This window comes from Callithrix jacchus, chromosome 20 (genome assembly GCF_049354715.1).
Source record: "Callithrix jacchus isolate 240 chromosome 20, calJac240_pri, whole genome shotgun sequence".
In the NCBI taxonomy this organism is placed as follows: Eukaryota; Metazoa; Chordata; class Mammalia; order Primates; family Cebidae; genus Callithrix; species Callithrix jacchus.
The window spans coordinates 28,879,175-28,898,298 of record NC_133521.1 but is presented as its reverse complement, the minus strand read 5'-3'; the positions used below and the strand labels follow the sequence as shown (position 1 = coordinate 28,898,298).

General features: G+C 48.4%; 1 protein-coding gene and 1 non-coding gene across 42 annotated transcripts in view; both read right to left on the bottom strand.

The window, feature by feature from the left end:
- ZFHX3 (zinc finger homeobox 3) overlaps positions 1-19,124 on the bottom strand; it is a 1,555,416-nt gene that overhangs the window by 213,807 nt on the left and 1,322,485 nt on the right. The gene's annotated exons all lie outside the window — the stretch shown is intronic.
- Positions 17,228-17,334, bottom strand: LOC118149844 (U6 spliceosomal RNA). Its single transcript, XR_004737554.1, has one exon. It is a non-coding gene; the product is annotated as a U6 spliceosomal RNA (small nuclear RNA).

The window sequence follows — 19,124 nt, the reverse complement described above, 5'->3', positions numbered from 1 at the left end:
TTGAACTCACTAGCAGCTGTCACAATCTGGCACTTGCTTGGCCTGTGACCACAGCAGTCTTCCACCCAACCAGAGAAGGCACAGGCTCTGTCGGCAGAGCAAGGGTTAATGGAAGCTGACCGCAGCAGAGTTGTTAAGGTAATCAATACCACTGAGATACTAAAGCAGCGTAAGCCACAATATTGATTGCCAAGCAGATGATAAAACTGTTTATTATGATAATTGCAGGGTCCCTGCAAGATGCCCCCAGCGCTTCCTAAAGCTGTTTACAAAACTAATAAAGATTTGCCATTTCAAGGTCTTCCATTTTAACTGTCCCCCTCCCCTCAGTCTCCCACCCCCAAAAAACAGGCCTCAACCCTGGGCTATTAACATGTTCTTCCCAGGGACAGGCACTCCGTGGCCCGTCCTGGGTGGAGCTTCACTCTCACAGACTCTAAGGAACAGACTGTCCTTCTCCACCCTCACCCTGCCCCCAACTTCAGGAAGGGGAGGACGGAAGCACAGCCGACAGCCACTCAGGGCCTTCAGATTTCCTCCTTAGAACCCATGTGATAATTGTGAGGTTTTATCGATGGAGGGGGGCTGCTCAGGGCTCCTTGGGCTGACATCCATTTGTTCTAACACATTTAAGAAACCACACCACCTTGGTTTGTAATTAAAACTTCTCTGGAGAACTTGGTGGCCATGAAACTAACTGAACACGGTCAAATGCTGACTGCAGAATGCATTTCCGCCAACACTACTCAACTGTGACTTGGGCTGCTGAACTGGGCTTGGGTCTCAAGTTCTGTCATGCCCAAAGCACCCATTTAGTTTTTCTTAGCAGTGGAAATTAACTCCTCCTTGGTCACACACGCCACCGTTTTCCTTAAGACACAAATTCTTGAATTATCAGCACGATCTCCAATGCTGTGATCTCACGTTCAAAAGAAACTGCAAAGCAGACATGTTTATCAATATAAGAAGGTACCTCGCAGGTAGTATAGTCATTTTCTTCAGACTGCTTAGGGGAAAGCCACTGGGTCCTGAGATTAAGGATGGCAGCCCCAGGACTTCAGGGCTCTGCAAATACACCAAAGGTATGTTTTCAGAGTGTGAAACGAAAAAAAAATAGAACCCAGCCAGGAGCTGTGGCTCACACCTATAATCCCAAGAACTTTTGGAAGCCAAGGCAGACAGACCGCCTAAGCCCAGGAGTTTGCAATCAGCCTGGGCAACATGATGAAAATCCCACCTCTACAAAAAAAAAACCATAAAAATTAGCGAGATGTGGTGGTGAGCACCTGTAGCCCCAGCTACTCAGGAGACTGAGGTGGGAGAATCACCAGAGGCCAGGAGATGGAGGCTGTAGTGAGTCGTGGGAACTGTGATCAGGCCACTACACTACAGCCTGGGCAACAAAGTGAGATCCTGTCTCAAAACAAAACAAAGAACACAAGTTTTTTGTTTGTTTGTCTGTTTGAGACACAGTATCGCTCTGTCACCCAGGCTGGTGTGCAGTGGCACAATCTTGGCTCACTGCAACCTCCGCCTCCCAGGTTCAAGCAATTCTCCAGTCTCAGCCCCTGAGTAGCTAGTACTACAGGCCTGGCAAATTTTTTATAGTTTTAGTAGAGACAGCATTTCACTGTGCTAGCCAGGACAGTCTCAATCTCCCGACCTCGTGATCCGCCCGCCTCGGCCTCCCAACATGCTGGGATTACAAGCGTGAGCCACCGTGCCCAGCCAGAACCCAAGCTTTAAGAAGAACTCAGTAGCCATTCCAACAGCAACTAAAAGGCAAGCACCCATTCCTCACTCAATGCTCAACAGGTTTGGCTGAACCCACAGCAGCCAAGACTATTTTACCTGTAATAGACCTCTATAGCACTAAGCCTTCAAAACCACATTTGCAATTGAAGGGACACTACTTTGAGAGCTGACAGGCCAAAGTAAGACAATGCGGAGGCTGCTTCCACCTCCCACCTCCCCAATCACAGCATGGAGAAATCAGTCACAGTGCTCCTGGTCTCCCTGTTACTACCGCCACCTCAGTTTAAGTAGACGGACCTCGGCCTGCCCTATTTTCTTCCCATTCAGCTGCGCCCATAGCTCTGGGAGGTCACTGTCCACAGACCGTGCCTGCATACACGTGTGTGCTTCAATGTTGTGGACCAGCACAGACAAGCAGCTCCTTTGTAGACATCTGGGTCTGCCCCACCTACTCCTAATCACAAAGAAATCAGAACACTGGAGCCAGTTTTATGTAGAGTATCATTCCTTTGCCAAAGACCTTGCCATGAACCCATGGATACTACAGCATGGCTGGAAGGGAGGCACCAGGGATTCCTTTAACCTGGTTACCTGCTCTTGAAGGAAATGTTTGGCAACCAGGAATGGCCGGAGGAAATGTGAGCCTTCCCTAGGACTGCATTTCATGAATCATCTGCTCCTAGGCAAAGTGGCAAAGGACAGACAAACGCCACCTCCCAGACTCCAAGCTGGACGCCCTATTCATTCACATATGCCCACGGGGCCTGTGTTAACAAACACCTCCCTGGATTCGGTACCAAGAAAAAGTTTAATATTAAGTCTGGCTAATTCTGCTGTTGCCTTTTAACCTCACTTGCACGTATCTGTCCTCCCAACAATAACTTCAGCAAAAAAAAAATACCCTAAGAACTATATGGTCCACACTTGGAAACCCTCCCAACAGGGCCAGTCCAGCCTGCCTAAGTGCTAAGAACCATTTAGGAGCATTGCAAACCATTAGGGCCATTAGCTCTAATTTGACCTCCACAGAATAAATCAAGCCACTAGGAACAAATTTAGAAGCTTTCCAAAGTCAAGTTCTCAAAACCCACAAGGCTCATGAGCACAGGCTACGGTGGGGAACAGCCAGCCAGTCCTGAAGCGACTCTTCCTGCTCCCACCTTCCCTGCAGCTGACTAAAGGGTACATGCTCAGCTGGGACATGGACCCACGATCCTTCTCCAGCCACTGGATCAGTGCGCTGTGGCCATCGAGGGTCGGCATGCAGGCTGGACCCCGCCTAACACTTCTATTTAAGGGATTCGATGCAGCCTTCCTCTGAGCTCACACCATATACAATCTTCCCCCTGCACTGCTCTAATCGCTTCTTTTCAAAACACACGGATTTCTGGATTCATTTCCAAGTGATCCTCACTGGACTTCAATTGTGCTAACTGGTTCCCAGCAACGGGTCAGGGTTCACCCAGCCTTTCAGTCTATAACGGCCGGTATCATGTCCATTAGCCATGATTCCCCACATTAATACATGTGTCAACACAATAAATAATTTCTCCAACAAAACTTATAACCATCAGCATACACTATAAATTGTAAAATCATCTTAATTTTTCATCTTTATTCTTCACTGATAATTACTGACTGCATGTTTTAATACCGATGGCACCGCCCTGATGAAGCAGCAGCAGGCAATGAAATAAACTACGGTACCAGCCAGGCCCAGGGGCTCATGCCTGTAATCCCGGCACTCTGCAAGGCCAAAGTGGGAGGATCACTTGAGTCCCTGAGTGTGAAAACAAGCCTGGACAACATAGGGAAAACCCATCTCTACAAAAAAAAAAAAACATTAGCCAGAAGTGGTGGGCACATTTGTGGTCTCTGCTAATAGAGAGGCCAAGGCAGGAGAATCATTTGAGCCCAGAAGTCTGAGGCTGCAGTGAGGCAAGATCACACCACTGCACTCCAGCCTGGGCAAGAGAGCAAGACGCCGTCTCAAAAAAATCAAAACAAAAAAGAGCCAGGTGTGGTGGTTCACGCCCATAATAACAGCACTCTGGGAGGCCAAGATGGGTAGATCACCTAAGGTCAGGAGTTTGAGATCAGCCTGGCCAACATGGTAAAACCCTGTCTCTACTAAAAACACAGAAATTAGTCAGGTGTGGCGGTGCATGCCAGTAATCCCAGATACTCAGGAGGCTGAGGCAGGACAACCGCTTGAACCCAGTAGGTACAAGTTGCAGTGAGCTGAGATTGTGTCACTGCATTCCAGCCTGGGCAACAGAGGAGACACCATCGAAAGACAGGAAGGAAGGAAGGAAGGAAGGAAGGAAGGAAGGAAGGAAGGAAGGAAGGAAGGAAGGAAGGAGGGAGGGAGGGAGGGAGGGAGGGAGGGAGGGAGGGAGGGAGGGAAGGAGGGAAAGAAGGAAGAAAGGAAGGAAGGAAGGAAGGAAGGAAGGAAGGAAGGAAGGAAGGAAGGAAGGAAGGAAGGAGGGAGGGAGGGAGGGAGGGAGGGAGGGAGGGAGGGAGGGAAGGAGGGAAGGAGGGAAGGAGGGAGGGAGGGAGGGAAAGAAGGAAGGAAGGAGGGAAGGAAGGAGGGAGGGAGGGAGGGAGGGAGGGAGGGAAGGAAGGAAGGAAGGAAGGAAGGAAGGAAGGAAGGAAGGAAGGAAGGAAGGAAAGGAGGGAGGGAGGGAGGGAGGGAGGGAGGGAGGGAGGGAGGGAGAAGGAAGGAAGGAGGGAGGGAGGGAGGGAGGGAGGGAGGGAGGGAGGGAAGGAAGGAAGGAAGGAAGGAAGGAAGGAAGGAAGGAAGGAAGGAAGGAAGGAACGCACGCACCACCAAAGTCCACTAGGCAATGCAAGAACCAGGCTAAAACAAGCATACTAGGTAAGTAGAAGGTACACAGGGATAAGTCAACAATCCTTTGGTTGTTTCAATGACAGAAACATACCATATAATCATTTCACTCATCTTTACAGGGCAGAAGGAAGAAATAAGTGGGAAGAATATCGGCCAAACGAGTTAGCAGTAACAGGAGAAGCAGGACGCAGCACATTGAGTTCTATAACCCAGGAAGAATTGCCAAAAGCTGAGTAATCCATTCCAGCTCCACCCTGCATGAATTTCCAGGTATCAAATTATATGTTAATTATGCGGATGCGAAGTTATATGCGGGGAAGTGGTGTTAGTCAGCACCCAGGGGGTGGAGATTCAGTAAAAATTCAGTTCTGTCAAGCATGTTTCATGCACAGGCCTGGGGCTCCTCTGGCTCAAGAAAAGAGGAAGTGGGAGTCAGGAGGCCCAAACCTTCCCCTAACAAGGCTTCCACAGCCAATTGGCTGGCCCTCTCTAGACCAACTTTCCTGACTTATAAAACGGCACAAGTCATTTTTTTTTTCCTTTCTGTTCAAATCAGAAAGTGCTAAGTCCTGGCCCATTTCTGACTCAGCCAGTCAAAAGAGGGGCACGCCTCCCTAACTACAGCAGGGTGGGGAAGGGCAGCTGCACTTAGCAAGACAGAGGGGAAGCCAGTACACCCGTCCCTTGGCACTGTCACTTGGCAATTTCTGAGGTTTAAGATGGCACAGTGTTCTCCCAAGTCCTGGCCTGTAAATGCCGGGGAAATGCACTGTACCTGTGAAGAGATACAACGCAGGGATCTGAAAGTGCTCTGAAGCCCATGTCCCAGGTTGCAAGAACGCTATCAGTCTCACACATCGTGCCCCTGCCTCTGAGGCCCCCATCACCACATACTGATTTTGCTCTGATTTGAAGCGGGAGAGAGCTACGGGGAAGTCCAGGCCTGTCCCAGCCAGGGATGGGCCAAACAGACAGGAACTGAGTGCTGAGGACCTTGCTGTAGCTGTTGAAGGATCTTAAAAGGGATCCACCTTGGAGGAGCGGAGCACTCTCTTCTTTCCAGTTCTTCTCACTTTCAATGATTTGTTTTTCTAATAATGTACCCAACAGGCAGATATCAGAGAAGCACTAAACTAACACCTTGGAATGGGTCAATAATGGCTGGGCACTGTGGCTCACTCCTGTAATCCCAGCACTCTGGGAGTCTGAGGCAGGTGGACCACTTGAGGCCAGGAGCTTGAGACCAGCCTGAGCAACATGGCAAAACCCTATCATGACTAAAAATACAAAACTTAGCCAGGTACGGCAATATATGCCTGTAATCCCAGCTACCTGAGAGGCTGAGGCACGGGAATCACTTGAACCCAGGAGGTGGAGTTTGCAGTGAACTGAGATTACACCACTGCACTCCAGCCTGGGCGACAGAGTGAGACACTGTCTCAAAAATTAAAATTAAAAGCAAAGAGAGAAAGACACAAATGGGTCAATAACAAAGAAGTCCTGTACACAGCACAGTGTGTATAGTACAGCACGAGTACCACACAGTACAGCATGAGCACATTATAGCATGAGCACCACACAGTACAGCACGAGTATCATACAGTACAGCATGAGCACATTATAGCATGAGCACCACACAGTACAGCACGAGCACCACAGTACAGCACGAGCACCACACAGTACAGCACGAGCACATTATAGCATGAGCACCACACAATACAGCACGAGCACCACGCAGTACAGCACGAGCACCACACAGTACAGCACAAACACCACGCAGTACAGCACAAGCACATTATAGCATGAGCACCACACAATACAGCACGAGCACCACGCAGTACAGCACGAGCACCACACAGTACAGCATGAGCACATTATAGCACAAGCACCACACAGTACAGCACGAGCACCACACAGTACAGCACAAACACCACGCAGTACAGCACAAGCACATTATAGCATGAGCACCACACAATACAGCACGAGCACCACGCAGTACAGCACGAGCACCACACAGTACAGCATGAGCACATTATAGCACAAGCACCACACAGTACAGCACGAGCACCACACAGTACAGCACGAGCACCACACAGTACAGCACGAGCACCACACAGTACAGCACGAGCACCACACAGTACAGCACGAGCACCACACAGTACAGCATGTGTACCCATAGTACAGCATGAGCACCACACAGTACAGCATGAGCACCACATAGTACAGCATGTGTACCACATAGTACAGCATGAGCACCACACAGTACAGCATGTGTACCCATAGTACAGCATGAGCACCACACAGTACAGCATGAGCACCACATAGTACAGCATGTGTACCACATAGTACAGCACGAGTACCATATAGTACAGCAGTCCCTGTTTATCCGAGGCGGCTGCATTTTTCATGACTTCGGTTACCAACAGTACAATACAATATGATACTTTGAGACAGAGGAGAGACCATATTCCCATAACTGTCACTATAGTATATTGTTACTATTTTATTAGTTATCACTGTTATCTCTTACTGTGCCTAATTTACAAATTAAATTTCATCATAGGTATGTAAGTAGAGAAGACATAGCCTTCCTAGGGTTTGAGACTATCCTCCCTTTCAGGCATCCACTAAGCATCTTGGAATGTTTCCCCCAAGGACTGGGGGGAATCATGTCATGGCTAGGTGTGCATGATCTGAGGTGGCATCCCAGCACAGAGGCCATTTAACAGCAGCAAATCTGCACCAGACTTTGGGCCTCAAGTTCATCACTCACATGACGGGTACAGGATCATCTTTACCCCACAGGGTTGTAAGGATTAATGAGACGGTGAAGTATTTAGCACAGCAGGTGCTTCATCAGGGTTAGCTATTGTTTCTTATATTAGTATTTTTTAACACTTACACAGACAAAGAACACATCCTCGTGTCTTTTGACAGCAATCCAACAAAGGCCGTATTCTTACTTTTGAGGTTGAGAGAAGCAGAGAGACTTGATAATGGTCACACAAAAGTACTCAGACTTCCAGGCCAGTGTCTTTTCCATCATGTTTTTCCAGGGTGTTTACCGCACACCCCTGGCCAGAGGCTAGACGGTTCCAGGCGGGAGTGGGTGAACACCACACATTCTAATCATTAGCCAGTCAATGTTTATCTGAGCCAGTCCAACCAGCACAAGTTTGTGATTGCTCAGATATAACTGCTTGGCATGACGCTAAGGTGGGTATTTGGGGTTTTAACAGAGGAGCCCATGAAAAGAAAAATGTGAAGCAAATAATACAGTAGAGGCAGTACAAAGATACAACAAAATGATGCCCTTAGTTGGTGGCCGTGGGGGGCTCTCTTCCCCTCTCACAGGCTGTCACTGAACTGATCTTCCTGACACAGTCAACCATTAAAAGTCCCCAACTGGCAGGTCCTGGTTTCCTCTAAGTATCCATCTCCCTCCTTGCTAGAGCAGAGCCTCCAAAATGAAAGGGTTTCTCCGCCTTCCTCCAGGCTTCCTGAGAAAGGTTATGAGATGGGTTATCAGCCTCCGTGACCTCTGCAGTCATCAACAGCACTTCTGCCTCTCCCATCCCCCCAAGCAAGGATCCTACAGCCCAGAGCCAGCTCGCCGGCCTTCCCCCATTAATGCCTTTCCCCTCCAACAGCTATCACAAGAGGGCTGTTTAGTGAGAGGACCTCCGGCTGACCTTTGCTGACAGGCTCCAAGCTCTCCCTGTAAACGGATCTAATGTGAGGCGGGGTAATTAGCAACCAAGCAGTAATTGCAGCTTCTAACTATGCTAGGCCAAGATTGCAAAAATTCCCTGCGGGGGGGCTCCTAGAGATCTCAACCCACACAAAGGCATCTACTCAGAGCCAAAACAGGGGACTCGGCAACATTTCTCAGGGAGGCCAGCACTTCTCCAGGTCTTAAATAAAGTGGGACCCACAAGAGGAGAAGGACAGCAAAAGGAAACTGACCAAGACAGAAACCTACAGCTTGCTTGGAAGAGCCCATTCAGAAAGGTGCACACTCTCAAAATTGATGGCCGTGCACGAGAAACTCATTGCAGCCACGGAAGGAAGGCAGTGAAGAGCCTTCGAGAAGCATCAAAAACTGTGAAAAGGCCGGGTGTGGTGGCCCATGCCTGTAATCCCAGCACTCTGGGAGGCCAAGGTGGGTGGATCACCTGAGGTCAGGAGTTCAAGACCAGCCTGGCGAACATGGTGAAACCCCGTCGCTACTAAAATTACAAAAATTAGCCAGGTGTGGTGGCAGATGCCTGTAATCCCAGCTACTCAGAGACTGAGGCTGGAGAATCCCTTGAACCTGGGAGGCGGAGGCTGCAGTGAGCCGAGATCACACCACTGTACTCCAGAGCTGGTGACAGAGCTAGCCTCCATCTCAAAAAGGAAAGAAAAAAAAAAAAAAAAAAAACTGCAAAAAGGCAGGACACATGATGACAAGTCCACCCAGCCTGGCTGCCCAACACCCTCCCCCAGCCTGCTCCTATCACCCACTCAACAAAAATCACTCCTTACCCAAGTAGCCTGTATGCCCTACTGTTCACCTTAAAAGATTCTAGATGCCAGTCCGTGTGGTCTACCCTAAGAGATGTGTAGAATCATCTGCTATGATTTGGTGATTCCACCAGACCCATCCGCAGGCCTCCTTAGCTGCCTACATGTATGTAACATGTTTCAGAATAACGTGCCAAATCCCCACTGAGAAATAAAGAGGTGAGCACTTCCGTAGAGAGCAGCTGCCCTCTTCATGACTCTAAAAATACCTGTAACTGCACAAAAAAGAACACTGTCAGATGAAAAAGAATTGTCCTTCCTCACTCCAACCAGACAATAAGAGACACCCAACAGCACAGCAGCACCTGTCTCATCCTTCCTAAGCAAATCCCTTATTTTTCAAGCCCACCACCCCTCACTCCAATTTCCTTTATCTGCTTTGTACTACAAAAGTCACTTCGCTGAACTGCTGTTTGCTTACGATAACTCCTGAACCTCTGTCCTCAGGAGAGGCAGCAAGTTCAGGGGGCACGGTAGCTTTCCCACATGGACCAGACTTTCTGCCAATCTGAATTACACCCCAGACGTCTTCAAACTCCATTTCCTCTGCCACTGTGCTGCCCGATCCCCCAAAGCATTCGAGTCTGTAGAGACTCTCTGGGTTGAATCCAGTTATAAAAACCAGGGTAGCAGCAGCCAAGTGCACACATTCACCCTCCATTTCCCTCTCCAAACAATTAATATACTTAATAACTCCAGCCCCAACGACAGACTTCTCAGACACCCCTCTATTAACCTCTCCCGCTACAAGCAGTGGGTCTCCACCAGAATTCTTCTGTTCCCTATCACTTAATCATTTTTTAATCCACAACAAGGACTCTGTGCCACACTGTGGTTTTGTTCTCTCTTAATCTTTTATGAGGGACCTTATCAAAAGCTTTTAGAAAATACAAGTGAATTTTGCCTACCAGGTCATCTTTATTATTTTAGAATTCTTTATGAAGAAATTGCAGACTTTAACACTGTAAATGAATATTTAAGACTCAGCATTCACTTGGACGTGCAAGTCTGATTCAGGTTGTATTTCAGTCGCTGTGTTACTTCCACCTTTAGAAGGATCCTTGTGTGCCTCCTGGGAAGGAATGACTTCCCCTCCCCAAACCCCCAGGTGCCATTTCTGGGATTCCCCCAAGACTTTCTGGATCAGCTGAAATTGAGTCAATATTGAGTACCAACGGGACTTAGAGTGCATTAACAGAACCTCAAACGAAGGAGCAAGTCACCGAGCCAAGGGGGCCAGGATATGGCAGCCTCCCCGATTTCTACCTCCTCTACCTTTCCCCAGGTGGATGGCAGGGAACAGCACGGGCTCCCCTGTCATACAGCTGGCCCACACATCTGCAGGGAGCCAGTGACAGCTTCTTGATGTTGACACCACTTATGTTGCCTTCTAACACCTGTTTGTTGCAGCTATTATTTCTAATTAGCACTTCTCAACAGAACCAGCGCTGAGCCAAGCACAAGATTCCCCCTGACGGAACAATTAAAGATGCACAAGGGGCGGGGGTGTTTACTAAAATTATTTTCTTGGCAGGTTTCAAGGTAAACCGTCTACTCAAATGCACATCTCTTCAAGAGCTGCCTGTGGACAGGGGTGAAAGCTGTAGCAATATTCTGGAACCCCTGTTTGAAAGGCTTCCCGCCAAGTAAAATAAGGGGTTAAGGTAATCCAGTTAGACCAATGTGTTTTCCTGATCACCGGCAGCATCCTCAGCCTTCCCAGCCTTCCCAGTCACCTGCTCCTAATGCCCCATTTAGTTCAATGCTGCGCTCCAATCACCAGAAACATAGACATGGTTCCCACCCCCACAGCCAGATGAGAGGTGCCTGCCACTTCTCCAAAACGGGACAGAAATTAACACGTTTCAGAAAATAGTCCACAGAGTGTGGAGTCCAGGGTATGCTTTATCCTTGAGGAAAATCATCAATGTCGAGTCATAAATGAATGTCAATTAAATGGGTCACCATAAACAATCTGCCCAAACATTCTCCTCCATTCCAGACATGCCACTCCAATCTGGGTGCCCTGGAGGACAGAACGGGAACTGCAGGTCCAGGCACTCCATTATGGCAACCCAGCAAGCTGTTCAGCACCAACTTAATGAGCTCTTGAAAGGAAACAGGAAGTCTATAAAGTAATTTAAACAACTTCCAGTCCTGAAATAAAGGAAATTAAACCGCTGGCACAAACCTCTCTGATGGACACCTTCTTTGTCCCTCCAATACAAATACAGCAGTCATACACTTCTCCCCAAGGCCAGCCCCCAAATTCCTCTAATATGAAACACAAATGCTGTCAGTCCTCAGAGCTCTCCAAGCTACTGCAGAGGCTCGAGCCACGGATGTGGCATGGTGTGCAGCAAGAACACGGGAATCTGCCCACAAGCCCCATGAGGAGTCCCGCGACACCCTAGCTCAAGACCCTGGGCCAATCATACAACTCCACGGGGCCCCAGCATTTGAACACCAACAAAGGGAAGCTCTGGGCCTGGCCAAGTGACCTCTAAGATTATTAAGAGGCTCAAATGAGCACATGAGAACAGTGCCAATGGAAAGCACAAATAAACGTCAGTATTTTCCAGCTGCCCAGGGCCTTAGGCTCCAGAATTTCCCAATGTTCTGCTCAAGAGGCACTGTCCTAGCTTGTTAATTATGAATGCATATTCAAAAGTTCTTTTACGGCCAGGCACGGTGGCTCATGTCTGTAATCCCAATACTTTCAGACACCAAGGCGAGTGGATCACCTGAGGTCAGGAGTTCCAGACAGCCTGGCCAACATGGTTAAAACCCTGTCTCTACTAAAAAACACATAGAAATGAGCCCGGCGTGGTGGCGGGTGCCTGTAACCCCAGCTATTTGGGAGGCTGAGGCAGTAAAATCACTTGAACCTGGGAGGGAGGCTGAGGTTGCAGTGAGCCGAGATCATACCACTGCACTCCAGCCTGGCAACAGAGCAAGACTCCCCCTTAAAAGAAATAAATGTTATTTTACTTCTCCTAAGCCCCTCAATGTAGGTACTAATTTGCATAGACAACGATCAGTCTAACCAGATGTGATTTTTTTTTTAAGGGCAGAGACTGTGTCTTCTCATCTTCTGTAAACCAGTGTGCCCAGAGCACCAAACAGCAAGAAGCAGGTCCCCCACAAAGGGTTAGAATCTACATCCCATCAGTTACCCAGACATTCTTAAGCACCAATACGCTAACAACTAACCATCAACTCTCTACAAACCTCATAACAAGATAAAATCCGTAACTGGTTGTGAGTCTGCAGGGTGGGAAGGGGCTGGGGGCGTGGGATTCCCCACTGTGCAGAAATGGCCCCAGCTCCTTGCATTATAAGGCCCTGCCCTGAGTGCAACGCAACCACAGAGTTTTGGCAGTTTCACCTGGTAAACCTAAGCTGCCAGATGCTAAGGACTGTTTCTGGCCACAGAGTTAAGTTTATTTTGTTGATAATAATCAGCCAGATATGGACTGGTCTGATCAGTACTCTGGATGCAGGATCACAAAAAAACACAAAGAAAAGAAGCTTAAGGTTAGCCTTGTTTTGCCAGCCCTCTAGGTATTACTACTGCCAATCGTTACGGTCAACTCTTGACCCCTAGGCTGGTAAAAGCCAAGAGCAAGGCTGGACATTCAGTGTGGCCAAGAAAGCTGCCCAGCCTCTGAGCAGGAGCGCAAGATCTTCAAGCTCTGGAAAGAGAACCGCTGGGCCTACCTCAAAAACAGATCCTCCCAAGCCCACCCTGAGAAAGGAAATCACAAACAGAAATCTAACTTTGCTAACACTGCACAAGCGTTCTTGCAGCTTCACAAGCAGGTTCTATGGGAATCTGCTCTATCACTCCCATCTGTCACTGGCCAGGTAAGACATGTCTTGCATAACATGGCGGTCTTCACCCCACTGAAGAATTCAATGGTGCTGTCTTGCCTATGGGCTGTGAAACTTGAACAACTGGATTCTGAGGGTCCAGAGGTCTGCTTGAGCAACAGCTGTCTTCCTTTAAAGGTCTCACAGTTGAGCAATAGAGTTCTTTACTCGGAGAGCTGTTCCAACTCTTGAGTAACCACCCTTGCCCTCAAGGGCTCCCCAGGGTAAAGCCCCACTGCCTCTGCCTCACCAAGGATGCAGCGACTCACTCTTCTCACTACACATCTGTCTCCTCACTTCCCAGTCAGATCACAGCTGGAAGGATACAGTCTGACAAAATTCTTGCTAAGGTGGGGTAATCTGAAAAGCAAATACCAATCATCTCCCCCCCAACTTATTCCCAGCACTCCCAATGGGAGCCATGTTTGACTTTCCACAAAGTTCACTGGCCAGAACCAAAACCCCCACATCTGGCTGGGCGCAGTGGCTCACACCTGTAATCCCAGCACTTTGGGAGGCCAAGGCAGGGGGATCACGAGGTCAGGAGTTTGAGACCAGTCTGGCCAAAATAGTGAAACCTTGTCTCTATTAAAAATACAAAAAACTTAGCCAGACGTGGTGGCAGGCACCTGTAATCCCAGCTGCTTGGGAGGCTGAGGTGGGAGAACTGCTTGGACCCAGGAGGTGGACATTGCAGTGAGCCAAGATCACACCATTGCACTCCAGCCTGGCAACAGTGTGAGATTCCATCTAAAAAAAAAAAAAAAAAAACCCACATCTATGGCTCTCCCATCTTTAACAATTTTTCATGTAAATCCTTCATCCAGAAGGGGAACCACTTATCTATGACATTTTAAATTTCCCAGTAGCCGTGTTAAAAGTGGGGAAGGGCCTGGTTCAATGTCTCAGGGCTAGAATCCTGACACTCTGGGAGGCTGAGGCAGCAAGATCACTTGAACCCGAGAGTTCCAAGACCAGCCCGGGCAACACAGGGAAAGCCTGTCTCTACAAAAAAAATTAAAAATTTAGATGGGTGTGAGGGTGTGTGCCTGTGGTTCTTGCTGGTTGGAAGGCTGGGATAGGAGGATTGCTTGAGCCTGGGAGAGGGAGGCTGCAGTGAGCCGTGACCGTACCACTGCACTCCAGTTATAAAGCAAGATCATGTTCAAACAACAAAAACAAAAACATGAGAACAAGAGCTGGCACAGTGGCTCACACCTGTAATCCCAGAACTTTGGGAGGCCGTGGCGGGCAGATCGCAAAGTTAGGAGATCGAGGAGATCAAGACCATCCTAACTAACATAGTGAAACCCCATCTCTACTTAAAAAAAAAAAAAGTGTGTGTGTGTGTGTGTGTGTGTGTGTGTGTAAAATAAAATAAAATAAAATCATAATTCAAGGCCAGGCACAGTAGCTCATGCCTCTAATCTCAGCACTTTGGGAGGCCAAGGCAGGCAGATTACCTGAGGTCAGGAGTTCGAGACCAGCCTGGCCAACATGATAAAACCCTGTCTCCAGTAAAAATACAAAAATCAGCTAGGTATGGTGGTGCATGCCTGTAATTCCAGCTACTCAGGAGGCTGCGGCGGAAGAACTGCTTGAACCTGAGAAGCAGAGGTTGTAGTGAGCCAAGATTGTGCCACCACACTCCAGCCTGAGCAACAGAGCAAGACTCTCTCAAAAAATAATAATACAAAAGGGAAAAAAGAAATAGGTGGAATTCATTGTAATATGTCTTATTTAACAACCCAATCTGTCTACCCATTATTTCAAAAGTAATCGACATAGATTTTATTAGGGTAGCTTCCCCTTGTTTTCACACTAAGCCTGGGAAAACTGGTATGTGCTTCGCACTCACAGTTCGGCACAATGCAGACCAGCCACGTTTTGGGGGCTTAGCAGTTACATACTGCAGTAATCGAAAACACTGGCTTCCTCTACTGATGAGAACCTATAACATAACTCTGATCTGGCCCCACTGTAAAAATTCATGCTCATAGTTCTCACTCACAGACTTTACAGAGCTTACCCCTACTCGAGATTCTTTCCCACGGCATTAACAATTATATTTGGGTGACATGTCAAGAAGTTAAGCTGCCTGGGTCTGGAGTTAACAGATTTTCATGGAATTGTGTACAACTTATCTGGTCCATCAGATCGTCTCTCCGGGGCCTGTCCACGATTAAACTAGACCCCTGGGGTTTCTTAATTTAAAATCCTCATAACCCTTTAACTTGAAAACTCACTGTCTTCGCAATGACATGGAGTTAACTCTGTAGTGGCCACAGAAAGAGGTCCACATTCTTAAATAGGAGATTCCCATTTTGACCTAATTTGAGATTGTTCTAAATTATTTCTGCCCTAGTCACATGTATGCTACAGATATGAAATTATACAGAACAGTCAGCTAGAGCGGTGCCTGCAAAACCTTTGGTTATTTGTTTTGTTTTGAGACCGTCTCGCACTGCCACCCAGGCTGGAGTGTAGAGGCGCCACCTCCGCTCACTTCAACCTCCACCTCCTGGGTTCAAGCAATTCTGCTGCCTCAGCCTTCTGAATAGCTGGGACTACAGGCACACACCACCATTCTTGGCTATTTTTGTATTTTTAGTAGACAAGGGGTTTCACATGTTGGCCAGGCTGGTCTCAAACTCCTGACCTCAAGTGATCGTCCTGCCTCAGCCTCCCAAAGTGCTGGGATTAGGGGTGAGCCATCGTGCCTGGATACCTGGAAAATCTTAAGGCACAAACAGACACAGGACAAATCCACAGGTTTGGGAATTACTATAGGCAGAAGAAAAATGTCCATGGCGCATAAACTTTGGAGGCATGCTCGCAGCAAATGCTAACCAGAAAACTTTGCAGGCTCAGTCCAGATCTGGCCAGGACTGGCTCACGAGTGACCCATCCATCCTGAGAGCTGACAGAACCCCCATTCTATTGGGCACAATACAAGTCAGATGTGGGATGGCCTTCAATGCCAGGGTGGGCAGGGGTCTCACATGAGCTCACAAGACACACACACTTTGGCAGCAACTTTTGAATCATTCCATTTTCTTCACACCGTCAGTACACGCTTCACTCTCTCTGCTTGGCACTGTACCGGCCCTATCCAACAGAATGCAGGACCTGATCTAGAAAGCAATACTGGCACGCTGAAGGCTCTAAAAGCAGGGCAACCAGGGGGAACGGAAACATACAGAAAACAGTTCACTTCTGACTCATTGCTTTGGCTGTAGGCAAGATAAGGTGTGCACAGAGCTTTGAAGGAAGTATTGGAATGGGCTGAGGCTGGGCTTTGTTCCCGGAGCCCCATGGGGACAGGGCTGGCTTCCGAGCCCAGAAGTGCAGAGAGCTGCACTTCAACAGGTGGAGAGCTCACCTGAGTAAGTATCCCAGGCAGCAGAACAGAGCAGGCACCACTGTCTGTCGACACCCGGCTCAGCATCCTCCCATCCCCCAGGGTCCCTCGACTTGTCCCCAGGGCACTGGGGAGAGGGAGGGAGGGAAGCAGAACATGTGGAGAAAGGAAGGAAGGAGGCGCCTCTTCTTGGCGAGCTGATGGGTGTGAGTGGTGAGCATGAATTAAAAAGCCATCCGGGAACAATGGTCTTTTCATATTTGGAGCCTGTTCTGCACAAAGCTCAGCTTGTTCTAGCGGGAGGACTCTGCTTTCCATTTTTTTCCTAACTCATTTCCTAGGGTTGTGGCAATGTCTGGCACCCGGCTCAACCCACTGGAGTATCCTCTAACCGAAGGATGTGCCAGGCAGGCCTCATCCTTGACTTTGCAAGTGGTGGCATTCAGACACACGAAAAGGGACAACTTGGGGAAGCATTTCTGTCTCGGCCCACAGGCTCCCAAAGAGCTCCTGGGTGTTTCTCTGAATTGCTGCCTAACCCACAGACACACACACCCTGGATGTTTTCAGCAGCCAAACACCCATGTACCTCTCAAATTACACTAGACACGCCACACCCAGCAGACACTCCAAGGCCTAACTGGAAAAGGACAGCGGATGGGCATCACATTGTGTGACATGACCCTCCTCGATGTCTGACCCGCTCCTGGAATCTCTGCTGAACCCCACAAACCACTTAAGCAAAGCAGTTTTTAAACTGGGGGTGGGGACAAGAACAGCAGCCAACACTGAGCATCGAAGCTGATCCTAACACTTTTTTTTTTAATATGGAACGCTTCACAAATTTGCGTGTCATCCTTGCGCAGCGTCCATGCTAATCTTCTCTGTATCATTCCAATTTTAGTATATGTGCTGCCAAAGCGAGCATCATCCTAACACTTTAACAAACTGTCGCCTCACTCAGTCCGTATGATCCCAGGTGGGCAGCCTCTAAGCCATCTCTTCCAATCCCATCCCCTGGTATCCACGCCCTTGTGTAGTCCCCTCCCCTTGGGAAGGAGCAATACACAGGGACTCACTTGTAACCAACAGCACGCAAAGGGAATAGGGCAAACATGGTAAGACATCACCTCTGAGACGAGGCTGCAAAGGAACTGTCATTTTGGTCTTCTGTACCCTTTTCCACCTCCTCTCCATTATGGAAACCAAGTGCTCCATTGTGAGCTGCTCTGTGGAGAGGCCCAAATGACAAAGAACTGACAGCAGCCTCTAGACAGCAGCTCCTGAGGAAATGAATCCTGACAACAACCACGTGAGTGAGCATAGAATTAGATCTGTCCCCAGTCAAGTCTTCAGATGAGACCACAACCCCAACTAATGCCTTCACAGAATCCTCATGAGACCCTGCAGCAGGGGACCCAGCTAAGCCATAGCCTGATTCCTGACCCACAGAAACTGTAAGAAAATAAGTGCTTACTGTTTTAAGCTACTGAATTTAGGGCTAATCTGTGAAGCAGCAATAGATAACTAATACACATCTCCATTTTGCAATGAAAAGCTATAATGGAGGCTGGGTATGGTGGCTCATGCCTGTGGTCCCAATACTTTGGGAGGCTGAGGTGGGAGGATCACTTCAGCCCAGGAGATCAAGAGCAGCCTGGGCAAAATAGCAAGACTCTGTCTCTACACAAAATTTTTTAAAAAACAGTTAGCTGGGTATGGTGGCACATGACTGTGGTCCCAGCTACTCAGGAGGCTGAGTTGAAAGGATCTCTTGAGCCTGGGAGGTCAAGGCTGCAGTGAGCCCTGACTGTGCCACCTGCACTTCAGCTTGGACAAGAGAGTGAGACCTGTCTCAAAAAAAAAAAAGGAAAGAAAATAAAATATATAATTTTGGCCAGTAAGTAGCAGTAGCAGAGATGGGATTTTCACTCAATTAAGCCAGACTGACACTCTTTGTTTTTTTGAGACGGAGTCTTGCTCTGCCACCAGGCTGGAGTACAATGGTGCAATCTCAGCTCACTGCAACGTCCGCCTCCTGGGTTCAAGCAGTTCTTCTGTCTCAGCCTCCTTGAGTAGCTGAGATTACAGGGTGCATGCCACCATGTCTGGCTAATTTTTATATTTTTAGTAGAGATGGGATTTCACCATGTTGGTCAGGCTGGTCTCAAACTCCTGACTTCATGATCCAAATGCCTCAGCCTCCCAAAGTGCTGGGATTACAGGCATGAGCCACCGAGCTAGGCACCAGATTGACTGACTCTCTAGCCACCTTCCCCTCACCCTGTGATATTCCCTATCAAGCCCACATTCTGGTCCACAAAGTAGCAAAAGTCCCTGAGCCTCTCTCCATCCTAACAGATGACACAGACACCTAACATTCATGCCCCAAATAAAAAGACACCAGATTCCTTCAGAATTTTAGGGTTGAAGAGTGAGGAGAGAATCCAATCTAACCTTGTTTCACAGAAAAAGAATCCAAGACCCACAACCATAAAGTAGCAGACAGGGAACTCAAACCATGGCCAGGACAGCACATGACTCTTTAGAGATTTCAGGAAACTTCCCCTCAAACATGCTGATCATGTTTCTAATTCACTGGCTAGAAACACTCCATCAGGAACTCCAGTCTTCTGTTTTGGCACACCAAGGTTAATGCTCTATGCTGGCTGGCTTCCCCCAAACTTGGCAGCTTCTCCCACACCTGCCCCCTAAGTC